Below are 12,156 nucleotides of genomic sequence, written 5' to 3'. Positions count from 1 at the left end.
TGAAAGTTTCTATTGTCCATTGGGTTCATTAGTGCAGTCATTAGACCACAACTGTGGAGCCCCAGAACAGAGGAAATGTGGTAAAAGGTTATCAGACAAGTCAAAAATAGAACTGAATACATTGAAATATGTATGAAAACATTTAGCAAGCAAACGCAATCAAAGTTAGCCAGCTAACACTACTAGAAAGCTTTGAGTTTAGTTTACATTACAATAAAGCCCATTAAATCACACACATCTACCATTATGTCAACGATGACACAGTAAAGTCCAATATTTATTTCCATTATGGTCCTTGATGAAGACAAGAGACAAGCACTTGAAAGTGTTGGCTAAAATGCTTCAATTACCATTACAAGAGTTTAGACAGTGATGCAATATAGCAGAATAGCCCAGTATACATCAGACCGGCACATATGGGTACTTCACAAAAAGTCAAGGCCACACTTCCTTTTTGGGGAAAGAAAACCGAAGGTCCCATAGACTTCAATGCAATTTGACGTATGTTTGGATTGTCATATGTCTTGTTAAATTTAAAATTAGTTTTATACACGTCTAATAATTATTTTATGACCTTGCCTGAACCTGAGCATTCATGATACCTTAATAAATTAAGGTTAATAGCCGCTATGTCCCTTCAGTCTTCCCCCGTCCAACACAGTGGCCGGATATTGCTTATCCAGAAATCTCTACATGCTAGTCACTGTCACCAGCATCATTTAGCCATTTACCACACTGACAGTGAATATTCACATATCGTATGTGCCTCAAATCTCAGTGTGAAAGCCTCGGTTAACCCGCTACACAACAGCTTTTTGTCATTTTCTCTCACGTGACAGCGAGTTTCTTTCCCCCTAAAGGGAGCGCAGTCTCAGCGATGACGCCATGCTGGGCTGGTCTACAACCTGGAAACATAAAGCCCCTCTATTATATCTTTTTTAGGACAAAGCAGGGGAACAAATTGGAGATCAGCGTTTTTGGATTTATTGTTGGTGCAACCAACTACACAGCAACTCTTGGCGTTATTACTATTACCGGTTTGTTGCCGGACCGGCAATACCGTACGTCATCCAGAGTAGGCTCGCATAACCACACCCCCTTTTAGGGGAAAACAATCCCGTGTCCTTCATAGACGGTAACAGAGTAGACAGAAGAAGTTGAAACATGTCTCCAAACTTCTACTTTAAACTAACCGGTAACAGTAGTAACAGTAAAACCAAAACGCTGATCTCCAATTTGTTCCATTGCTATTTCCTAAAAAAGCTCCAAGTTATAGACCAGACCAGCATGGCGTCATCGCCGAGGCTGCGCTCCCTTTTTGGGGGAAGAAACTTGCTGTCACAGGAGAGGAAATGACTAAAAGCTGTTGTTAACCGAGGCTTTCACACTGAGATTTGAGGCACATGCGATACGTGAATATTCACTGTCAGTGTGGTAAATCGCTAAATAAAACAGTAGCCTAAAGTGACTCAATCAAACATGTAGAGATGTCTGGAGAAGCAATATCCAGCCACTGTGTTGGACGGGGGAAGACTGAAGAGACATAGCGGCGATTAACCTTCATTTATTAAGGTATCGCAAACGCTCAGGTTCAGGCAAGGTACACAAAGTAATTATTAGACATGTATAAAACATACGTTTGTATAACAAGAGATGAACGCATACAAACTTGTCAAAATTACAATCCAAACGTGTCAAATTGAAGTCTATGAGATCAGTTTTCTATGCCCTAAAAGGGGGCGGGCCTTGACTTTTTTGCAAAGTACTCGTATGTACCGGTAATATTGGAAACATGGTGATGAAAAGGAAATGTTGTATGGGGAAAATAGGGAAGACAAGTAAAAAAAAAAAGAGTAAGTTTCAATGTATGTTATCAATGGTTAGCGGTTATTGTCCATTTCTGGGCTCCATACAACACAACATGTCGTCTGCAAATACACAGCAACATCAATATTACCCGGTTAGCTTGACAAGCAAGTCATTTCATTTCATTTCAGGGTTGCAACACTGACGGAGACAAATGCACACACATTCATGTAGCGCCTAAAACCAGACTGACTAACTGCTGTAGTAATGTTTTGTCTAACAGACCTGATTTGCATAATTAGACTTGCATATGCTAAAGAGCAGAGCCTTAATTCTGTCTGGCAGTAATAGCGACGATGAATCACGGGCTCCCCGTTGGTGTCAGCAGACAGACAGACAGACAGACAGACAGACAGACCACACGCAGGGCCAGAACCTTTTTGTTGTAATTCATCTTTTCCACCCCTTTCAAACTCACTCCTCCTCATCCTCTGTCAGCCACGCCCCTTTTCTTCATCTCTCCTCTTCATCACGGCCACCTTCCTCTACCTCTTCTCCTCACATTCCTGCTACATCTTTCCTTTCCCCTCTACCTCTAGCTGCCTCGTTTCTCCTCCACTCTCTGCCCCCCACCCACCAGCACCACACACACACACCACACACACACCACACACACACACACACACACACACCACACTCCTGCTTCCCATTTGACATTGATAAATGGAGACTAACAGAGATGACAACATCATTACTCATGTTCAGTAGCGACACCACCTAGGACAGAGAAAAACGAGAGGATGAGGGAGGATGAAGGACAGGACAGGAGGAAGATGGGGAGTGAAGGGGTAGAGGGTGGAGGAGGGAGGCTGCAGTTGGGGGTGTTTGCTACAATCCACCCCCAAGCACACACCTTAACATCTCCAGAGAGCGCGATGTTGAGGTGTTCATTACTGGTGTGGAAAAAGTAGAGCAACTGTTGATAGTATACCGGCAGCCTGGAAGATTGAAGCTCAGGTTTTCTACACAAATCCAATCAGACCAGAACGGCTGCGGGGCTAAACAACTATTTCCTTTATCACTAAATCTTCTGCTCCTTTCAATTAACCATTTATTATATAAAGTGACAAAAATAATGAAATGCTTATCGCACATGACCACAGTTCCAACAGACAGAAACACAAAAATATTTTATTATATGTATTTATTTATTGTATATATATGTATTTATCATTATATATCTATCACATAAATTAAAGCTAGGGTTGGTAATATTCAAAACTTTTTTTTTGTTATATTTGTTGAAAATCCTCATTACATCCCGACAGCAATCAATATGCTATGACAAAAAAAAGAAAAAAATCTGATAACTGTGGCTGTCTCAGGACGGTAACAATCATTTAATTTGGCCCGAATTAAACGATTGGATGGGCTACACATTCTTGCCAAACTGGAAAAATTTCAAGTTTCAGAGACTTTGTTTCCTGCATTCTGATGACTTTTAAAGAATGAAAATAACAAAATAATACAGTAAGTACTCTGCAACAGCATTTTAATGTTAAATAGGCCTACTTTTCATTTTACTTTTAAGTCTCAGGAAAGAAAACTGAATAATTCGGCCCTCTGGTGTGAACTTGTGGGAATCTCTGGCATCAACTAATATTCATCAGTTTTATTTTTTGCCCCTGCTTGAGAATTTCTTTCTCTTAGTACTCTCCATTTCTCTCTCCGTCTCTCAGCCACTGAAGGTCCTTTCAGATACAACGCGTCAACGACACCACTGCGCTTTAAAACACGTTATTTCCAACGGCTTGCGTCGCGTCATGACGGCTTTTCGCTGCGTCAAGCAAAGCCCAACTTTGGGCGCTGCGCGGTGTGATGTGCGGCGAGCGCAGCTCAAACCGTTGTGTCGCGAACAGCTCTCATCCGCTGGGAAACGACATTTGGTGTAGCTGTATTATCATCCGGGTGGAAACAGTAAGGCTTATACGCTCTGTACAGTGTTGCCGACTTGGCAACTTTCTCGCTAGATTTAGCGACTAGGAGTTATTGCTTCTAGCGACTTTCATTGGAAACGAGTTGGCAACATTGGGCTGGGTTTTTCGGTTGGATAATTTTTAAAATCGAACGTACTCTTGCTACTTTCTCAACATTACCAATGCTAGCTTTAAACACGCTGCACATTTGAGAGGCTAAAACTAGCAAGTATTTGTACTTGATAAATTGCTAAAATGACTACTTTCCAAAATAAGAATTAGTAGTATGTCAAGAGAGAGAAGTAAGGAGAATATGTAAATTAAAATAATAAAGTGAACAAATAAAAATTGGTTAAATGGTGGTGCTAGAGAAAATGTCAGAGGATCACCAAAGTCAAAGGGCTTCATCCTCCGACAAAAAGGACTGTACCAAATTTCATGGCGATCCATCCAATAGGCTAGTTGTTCAGCTATTTTAGTCTAGACCAGTGATGAAGTGATGAAGTAATGAACCGTCTGTCGCTAGCGTGGCTTAAAAGCTAGATAAATTTACAGTGCAGAAGTGACATTGCTGAGTTTTGCAGCAATTAAAGGTCTTATTGATAACATTTTACGATGACGAATATTAAAAAAAATAATAATTATACGTCTACGGAGCCTTTAGAAAGGTACCAAATAAAAGTATGGCTTTTCCTGAAAAAAATAATTATGAATGTGAATTAATCATTTAAAAAATGTTGGCGGGTCCAAGATGAATATTTTGTTTATCTCTGTGGAAGATATCTGACATTACATTCCCACTTCTAACAAGGCTTGTGAGCCAATAGTAAAACAACGTTGGTACCACGTGGGTCGTCAGTTAGTATGGAAAAAATGGATAAATGGCTGAGATTGACGGAAAGTGTCTGGCAACGACTTGTTATGAAGTAAATGCAATAGAACAGGGTAAATACATGAAATTTGACCTCTGCATTTAACCCATCCTAAGCAATGTAGTAAGCAGCAACCTTGTGGTTAAAGGACGACCCGTTCAACCCACCGAGCTACAGCCGCCCTCGTATGTGGCACGTAAAAGGCCTCATGAACTCATACACAACCGTCTTTCTTGCTCGTCAGTGCTCAGTCGATCGTCAGCAGCGCGGACGACAAGCCAACCACAAGTCCAACTTAATGACAGCCAGCTTCCTCCTGCAGCCAAACACTTACACACACACACACACCATCAGCATCAGCCTTGCACACACTCCAGAGGCACTGTTATGGGCTCTAATCACAACGACAAATGATGTGTCACAAAGAGTGGGAGATGAGTTAGAAGAATCATTCACTCTCCCTCTCTCCCTCACGGAGAGTAATAAGGTGAAGAAATGCAGCTGGAGAAATGTGGAGTGGAAAGACATATGGAGGGGGAACGAGGGAACAGGGGATGGGATAGTGTGGAGTGAGAGGGAGAAAGTGTGTGTGTGTGTGTGTGTGTGTGGTGTCAAGTTGATGAATGTGGTAGCAGGAGCCATTGTGGTGGTGGAGGACTAGGAGGCCACCAGATAACAGCAGAGCAAGGCCTAGGCTGTCTCACACCATGAATAAAACACCATGAAAATCTCTCTCTCTCTCACTCACACACACACACACACACACACACATACACACACACATACGGATTTCTAATTACCTTCAGATGACTTTATCTTTCTGTTTCATTGAGTTATTTAAATGGAGAGTATCAGACTGTGGGATAAGTGCTCTGTATGCTTCCCCGGCTTGTTTAAGATAACCTGCACATGTATATGTAGCCTACGGCATACAATACACACACGCACACTTACACACATGCTTAGTGAACTGTCTATTCTCCCTCACAACTTCAAAGTAGTACGACGTTTGCTTGTTGGCTAATGATAAACAACAAATAGTCTGGTTGTGAGCAGTGATGTGGTTTCACCTCTTTTCTGTCGATGTGGTGCCCTCTAGTTGACGCTGGCAGGAACTGAGAAAAGCTTCGTACTGCTCACTGTGCTGCTACATTTATTTCCCCACTTTGCATTGAAACAGTAGTTTTGAGTGTGGAGCGATGAAGTTAATCAAAATGTTACACCAATCAAGGAGGGGCACTCACCAATTTTTCACATCATGTAAGTTTGCTCGTCGCAAGGAGTGCTACTCAGCCTGCCAAGAGAGTTGTATAATGTCTTTCTGTGGCTCTGGAGGAGCTTCCCAAAGTCTGAGAAAATAACCCTGATGCTGTCATAGTGATGTCATCAGGGTTATCTCACTTGGATTGGATAGTAATTACAGGGTTAGGGTTATGAGGAAGGAAGTTGGAATGGAGTTTGAAAGACATACAGTAGGTGTTTACCTACAACAGGCCCCTGGGCACAGACATGCAAAAGGCCCTCAACACCTCTCCTACCAGGAGCAAGACACACAGACTTTGTGGTTGTTGGGCCTCTTTTGTTGTTTTTTGTCTCTTTGTAATGGATTTGTTCTTTTTGTAGTTATTTTTTGTCTGTTGTTGTTTTGCCCCTTTTTGTAGTCGTTTGTATCTCTTAGTAGTTGCTTTGTATCTCTTAGTAGTTGTTTTGAGTCTCTTTGTAGTTGTTTTGTTTCTCTTTGTAGTCATTTTGAGTCTCTTTGTAGTTGCTTTGTGTCTCTTTGTAGATGTTCTGGTCTCTTTATAGTTGCTATGTGTCTCGTTTTAGTCATTTTGAGTCTCTTTGATTGTTTTGTGTCTCTGTAATCGTTTTAGTCTTTTTGTAGTTATTTTTTGGCTGTTGTTGTTTTGCCCCTTTTTGTAGTTGTTTTGTATCTCTTTGTATTAGTTTTGTATCTCTTGGTAGTTGTTTTGTATCTCTTTGTAGTCATTTTGTATCTATTGGTAGTTGTTTTGTATCTCTTGGTAGTTGTTTTGTATCTCTTGGTAGTCGTTTTGTATCTCTTTGTAGTTGTTTTGTATCTCTTGGTAGTTGTTTTGTATCTCTTTGTAGTTGTTTTGTCTCTCTTTGTAGTCGTTTTGTATCTCTTTGTAGTTGTTTTGTATCTCTTGGTAGTCGTTTTGTATCTCTTGGTAGTTGTTTTGTATCTCTTGGTAGTTGTTTTGTATCTCTTGGTAGTCGTTTTGTATCTCTTTCTAGTCGTCTTGTATCTCTTGGTAGTTGTTTTGTATCCCTTTGTAGTCTTTTTGTATCTCTTGGTAGTTGTTTTGTATCTCTCGGTAGTTGTTTTGTATCTCTTTGTAGTCTTTTTGTATCTCTTTGTAGTCTTTTTGTATCTCTTGGTAGTTGTTTTGTATCTCTTAGTTGTTTTGTATCTCTTTCTAGTCGTCTTGAATCTCTTGGTAGTCGTATCTCTTGGTAGTTGTTTTGTATCTCTTGGTCGTTGTTTTGTATCTCTTTCTAGTCGTCTTGTATGTCTCGGTAGTCGTATCTCTTGGTAGATGTTTTGTATCTCTTGGTAGTTTTGTATCTCCTGGTAGTTGTTTTGTATCTCCTGGTAGTCGTTTTATATCTCTTGGTAGTTGTTTTGTATCTCTTGGTAGTTGTTTAGTATCTCTTGGTAGTTGTTTTGTATCTCCTAGGAGTTGTTTTGTATCTCCTGGTAGTCGTTTTGTATCTCTTGGTAGTTGTTTTGTATCTCTTGGTAGTTGTTTTGTATCTCTTGGTAGTTGTTTTGTATCTTTTTTGTAGTCGTCTTGTATCTTTTGGTAGTTGTTATGTATCTCTTGGTAGTTGTTTTGTATGTCTTTCTAGTCGTCTTGTATCTCTTGGTAGTTGTTTTGTATCTCTTGGTAGTGGTTTTGTATCTCTTTCTAGTCGTCTTGTATCTCTTGGTAGTTGTTTTGTATCTCTTGGTAGTTGTTTTGTATCTCTCGTTAGTTGTTTTGTATCTCTTGGTAGTTGTTTTGTATCTCTTGGTAGTTGTTTTGAGTCTCTTTCTTTGTTTTGTGTCTCTTTATAGTTGTTTTGTTTCTTTTTGTAGTCATTTTGAGTCTCTTTGTATATGCTTTGTGACTCTTTGATGTAATGTTGTGTCTCTTTGTAATTGCTGTGTGTCTCTTTGATGTCATTTTGTGTCTCTTTGTAGTTGCTGTGTGTCTCTTTGTAGTCATTTTGAGTCTCTTTGGTTGTTTTGTGTCTCTTTGTAATTGTTTTGGTCTTTTTGTAGTTATTTTTTGTCTGTTGTTGTTTTACCCCTTTTTGTAGTTGTTTTTTTTATCCCTTTGTAGTTGCTTTGCATTTCTTTGTAGTTGTTTTATGTCACTTTGTAGTTGTTTTGTTTCTCTTTGTAGTCATTTTGAGCCTCTTTGTAGTTGCTTTGTGTCTCTCTGTAGTCATTTTATGTCTCTTTGTGGTTATTTTTTCCCTTTTCACAGTCGTTGTGAGTGTCTTTGAGGTTTGTTTGTGTCTCTTTGCAGCTGTTTTGCATCTCTTTGTAGTCGTTTTGTGTCTCTTTGTAGTGGTTTTATTTTTTTTGTGGTCATTTTGATTCTCTTCTTGGTTGGTACGTGTCTCTTTGAGTGACATTTTGTAGGTGAAGGCCAGGGGGGCCCCTGACACACTGTGCCCGGTATGCTCATTCAGTAATCCATCCATTCCTGTCAGGAGGGTTTAACAAAAAGATGCCATTGAGTTGCATGATGGGAAATGTTGGATCCAGCATTTTTGGAGTTTGACCCATTCTAATGGGCTGAAATGTTGGCTAGCGCAGCCTCCCATACATCAACTTTTTTTTCAACATAGAGAGAGATAGAGATAGCAACTTAGACTCCTTATTTAACAAATCAGTTAAGGTTGTAATAGCTGTGCACTATCCATCACAATGAAATAAAAAAAATATCTTATGTTTGATGCTACTTTATATGTTAACAGCATGTTCTTTCTCTAGTATTTTCTTCCACACAGGTTGGTCTTTCCTGTGCCATCTTCTTTCACCAGGACTACAAGACTGGAACCTTAATAGCAGCCCCATGAGGCTGCAGTGTTCACTACACACCAGAAAACATGGATGGATGAAGAATTTAGAGACAACCATACCATAAGTAGGGCAAAAATGGAAAAGTTTGGCCTAAAGGTGACACTGAACAGTAACAACAGTTTATCCTGTGATGGACATGACAGTGTCCAGAGATTTGCAGGGCAATCGTTGTTTGTTTTTGGTCTGGAAAGTTAACAGTGACCATACATGGGGCACATCCTCAAGTGCTCATGGTAATACACTCATCACATTTTGAGCTATATTACATACAAAAGCAGTTACCATGCAGCCTTTGAGTGGCCCTACATTAAAGGTCAAGCTGTCAACTGAATTACAAGGACACATCCTCTGGGCAGCATTATTTTATCTGTGCAGATGTTATGGTAATCCGTCCTGAGGTCATCAAAATCAGCCTTCTTCACAGCAACACTGTATAGTTCTTCTTTAAGGTAATCTTTGATTCCTCAGAGTAATCTTTCCTTTTCTCTGGATTTTAGATCCAATTGGCAAACTCTCAGATCCTAAACAGTCTTAATTTGTGCTTGATTTGATTTCAAGTTTCTTTTTTTCTTTCTTTTTTCATCACATGTAGGTTAACACGGGGTCAACGGTATACAATGAAATGTTTTTGATGAGAGAACGGAACAGCTCAGCAATAAAAGCACTAGTTGCATATAAGAGCACTAGTCATATAAAAGATGAAATAAGATAAAATTACAATAATAAGGTAGGTAGGTATTATAAGTTGTAAGATAAAAAGTGATGACATAAATAAAATATTGTACAATATACATGTGAAAATTCAATTCAATTCATTTTTATAACATATAGCATCAAATCATAACAGAAGTTATCTCGATACGCTTTTCATATAGAGCAGGTCTAGACTGTACTCTATATATATAAAATGAGGATTGTGTGTACATTTTGTGCACTGGGAAGGTTTTTTTTTGCAGGTGTAGGTCATTCTGTCAGGATGAATTATCATTAAAATAGTGGGGGTACATGTTATTTTATACATGCATGGCCAAATGTGTGCAGACCAGTCAAGGTCTTCCACACCAAACTGGGAAAACTCTCTCTTTTCTGGACCTGGCTTTGTGCACGGTGGCACTGTCATCTTGAAAAGTGAAAGGCCTTAATATATAATTGTGCACTGTAGCATAAAGAGTTCAGATTTAAGAAGGGAGATTTGGAAAATCAAGGGAAAAAAAGCCCCAAACCAAAAGTACACAAGAGTAGCCTATGTGGACAGGGATGCATTATATGGTGTGTTTCTTTTGGGAGATAGAAATTGACAAAACTGGAAGTTTTTCTAGGATGTTGAATACAATTGATTCAGGGATGTTACCAAACGAATGGGGCAGATTTAATCAGATCATCCAAATTAGCCTATACATTATTCTTGATCCCCCATACATTATATAGCTTTTTCAAATGTTTACATTTGTTTTATTTTTTAAATAGACAGCTGGGGCCCGTGGCATTGATTGACTTCTGCTTTGTTTTGAGTGAGGTTCCAAAGTCTTCATGATAGTGGTGAGTATTATTTTAATTGCATTTTAAGGTGGTTGAATAATCTCTTGGATGGGCTATCCTAGATTTACGTTGGTGGGAAATACCCTGATTTATGTAAAGCTTCATCAAAAGCTTCGAAAAAGTTGGTATGCAGAATTATGGAAGTTAATTGAACTTTTTAGAGACAAAAAACATAACAGAAAGTATTTTTATATGTCTTAAAAACATGTCTAGAGGGGATCTTTAATTTTATTTATCACAATCTTCCAGGCTTCTTTTTTTTATTGAACAAATTCAAATTTACAAACATGGCTCATAGATAATTATATTAGAGTAAAAGGACAAGGTGCATACAGAACAAAAACAGATCAAATATGTAAAATTATACATGAAAATAATAATAAATTAAATAAAGAGCTAGGGCTGTACCTGTAATTCATATTCTTCTATTATACTAAGAAGTTGCAATGCATTTTTGTTTTTCATGACTTTAAGGGCTTTTATTTAAGAAAGAAACTCAGAATGAAACACATTAAACCTAGGTTTCACTTTCATATACTTGGATTTGTGCAAATCAAATTTTCCAAGAATGAGAATGTTATTCACCAGAAAGTCTTCTTTGTTGTTGTCCATGACAAGACCATAAACAATGTCCTTTTGAGAGAAGTTTCCCAGATGAGAAGCTTTTGGGAAAAGCCAGTCATGAATATCATAAAGCCATAAAGCTACAGAATACATACAATGAAAAAATAAATGATCAGTAGTTTCTGTATCATCACAAAATACACAGTTATTGGTTTCAATTCCAAATCGTTGTCGCAACAAATCACTGGATGGATACACTCAGTTTGATATTTTAAAATGGATTTCTTTTGCTTTGGGAGTTATGGGGGATTTTAGATATTTAGTTCGTAACATGTGAATAGTTTATTTCTGATAGATTTGTGACAATCTTCCAGGCTGGTTTCAAATGTTAACATTTGATATCTTTTTTTAAATAGACAACTGGTGCCCATGGCATTGACTGACTTCTGCTTTGCTTTGAGTGATGCTCCAAAGTCTTCATGATAGTGGTGAGTATTATTTTAACTGCATTTTAAGGTGGTTGAATAATCTCTTGGATGGGCTATCCTAGATTGGCAGCAATGTTTTTTTCTCACCAATTCCTTTGATTTTTACTTTGATTTTTACTTTGATTTTTTATATATTTTTATATGAAATTATCATTTCAGATCCAGAAATGCCATTATTCCACATGGAGGGGGTTATTTGTTTTTGTGTATTTGCATATATGTATATTTGTCTCCTAGTTTTTTTAGAGACTCTTGTGACAGTTCAGATGTGAGTGAGAGGGAGACGTTTTGTGTTTTTAGCATTATTTACATGAAAAGAGAACTTATTGCCACATTTGGACAGTAGGAAACCAAGCACAGCTCACACTATGCTGTGTTGTTAAGATTTTTGGTGGGAAATACCCTGATTTATGTAAAGCTTCATTAAAAGCTTCAAAGAAGTTGGTAAAGCAGAATTATCTTAAGAATAACATGTATTGTGCTACTGTATAGATCATTTAAATTAAATCAAATAGATCGGAGTTAAAATTGGAGGACATTGGAGGAGATATTGGAGAACTAGATGTATTTTAATCTTTTTTAATAAGTTAATTGAACTTTTTAGAGACAAAAAACTTAACAGAATGTATTTTTTATATGTCTTAAAAACAAGTCTGGAGGGGATCTTATTTATCACAATCTTCCAGGCTGGTTGTGTAAAAGTAAGCTCCCACTAATCTAACAAAGGAAAATGTTTTATTTGGTACAATTGTGAAAGATCCCGTTACATGAGCTGGCAATCAATTCCATAATCATTCTTGGAAATTTTTTCA

The sequence above is a fragment of the Sebastes umbrosus genome, chromosome 3 (genome assembly GCF_015220745.1).
Source record: "Sebastes umbrosus isolate fSebUmb1 chromosome 3, fSebUmb1.pri, whole genome shotgun sequence".
NCBI classification, from domain to species: Eukaryota; Metazoa; Chordata; class Actinopteri; order Perciformes; family Sebastidae; genus Sebastes; species Sebastes umbrosus.
This window is presented reverse-complemented; position numbering follows the sequence as displayed.